The sequence below is a fragment of the Macadamia integrifolia genome, unplaced genomic scaffold (genome assembly GCF_013358625.1).
Source record: "Macadamia integrifolia cultivar HAES 741 unplaced genomic scaffold, SCU_Mint_v3 scaffold149, whole genome shotgun sequence".
Taxonomy (NCBI): Eukaryota; Viridiplantae; Streptophyta; class Magnoliopsida; order Proteales; family Proteaceae; genus Macadamia; species Macadamia integrifolia.
In genome coordinates, this window is record NW_024868226.1 from 453,926 (window position 1) to 455,489 (window position 1,564).

General features: G+C 37.3%; 1 long non-coding RNA gene across 1 annotated transcript; it reads left to right on the plus strand.

The window, feature by feature from the left end:
* Positions 1–28: 28 nt before the first annotated feature.
* LOC122063886 lies at positions 29–1,300 on the plus strand. The gene is made up of 2 exons (XR_006135501.1): positions 29–328; positions 750–1,300. It is a non-coding gene; the product is annotated as an uncharacterized LOC122063886 (long non-coding RNA).
* Positions 1,301–1,564: the final 264 nt, after the last annotated feature.

A 1,564-nucleotide genomic window follows, 5' to 3' on the forward strand; every position in this document is an offset into this window, starting at 1 on the left:
TTTTTTTTTGAGTGGGAAGGGGGTGGTTGGGCGGTGGTGATGGTAGTGTGATCATATAGTGTCACTTATTATCTGTATCATTAATTTAGAATCTCATGAGATTTCTTTCTTAATTGGATTTGTGAAGAAGGTGCTTGTAAGGACACTTTTTTGTTATAAAATAAAGAAAAAAATTTAAGAAATCCTCCTATGGAAAGCTCTATAAATCCTCCAACATCACTTCATCCCATGTCTCTACCCCTGGGGGTGGTGACTTAGTTTTCTTTGTGAAAGAGATAGGTTTCACCTATTGCTTGAAAGGTGCAGAAGAGGTTTAGAAGAAGAAAAGGTGAAATGGGTTGTGCCTGGCTCCCTGTATGCCACACGTAGAGATCCATCTGTTATTGATCGGCTGTTGCGGGTGGCGTGCGAGGAGCCAAGCATACCCTCTCTCTCTCTCTCTCTCTCTCTCTCTCTCTCTCTCTCTGTGTCTTGTTATTTTGTTTTTAGTTTTGCTAATCTTTCTGATACATATCTCTACCTGTCTTCTCTATCTCTGCAAGTTTTTCTCTTTTTGGTAGAGGTGGAATTATATAGTATCCTATCTAATCCATTTGTATGTGCCATTTGTTTCCTTATATCTATCTCTCTTGTTATTTTGATGCATTTCTTAGAGAGTGTATAGAACAGGCCAAGTATCTGTGATTCTACTTTACTTTCAGATTCATGGAGGTTTTTGTCAATTTAATCTTCTTTCATTTGTGAACCAGGTACCTTATCTTGCAATATTACTGCAGAGGTGTAAGATCAAGTTCTATTGAAATGATTCCCACACCTTTCTCTCTCTTTCTCTCTTTATTTTCTATCTCTGTTTATATCTCTGAGTGACTGTCTTGTTTTATTGTTTAGGTTCATGGGTTCTCATGGATGACCAGGTCTTCTCAGGTTACAGCTTTATTGTTAACCAAAACAAAGACTGATATGTCCAGTCATTTGCCCAGGAATTTTCAAAGATGCTTCTGTGAGAAAGTGACAAGTGTGAAACCCATCAACAGCACCACCTCACCATTTTCAAGCTTCTCTCAATTTGATTTTGATTCTTTTCCTGTACGTCCAAAGCGAAACAGCTAAAAAGGGCTTCTCCTGAGCATCAAGGCTACAGGAAATACTATTCCCAAATTGTCCTTCCTTTACTTCAAAATGACAAATTTTTACTTGTAAATCTTAGACCCCAAAAAACAAAAAAGGGAGAAAAAAATGGAATATGTTTCTTCTTGTAATGTAATGCTAATGGGATATGTTCTTTGATTCTTTCTTTTCACTCTCTGTTTCTTCTAATCCAATAAGGAAGCAAAGCATTGTCATGTCATATAAAAGGTTGATATAAACATTCATAATAGTACTAAAATAAGGTTGGGTTCTTCCCACCCATCAGCCAAGATTTCCTGCCCGTGATTTACGCAAGTCTTCCCATGAAGACTGATTGATAATCTGATACAGCTATCTTCAGCAAACCCTCAACACCAACCTCCAATCTAGCTGTTATTAGTGCTGCTATGACTTTCTTCTTTCTTTCTATATTTCT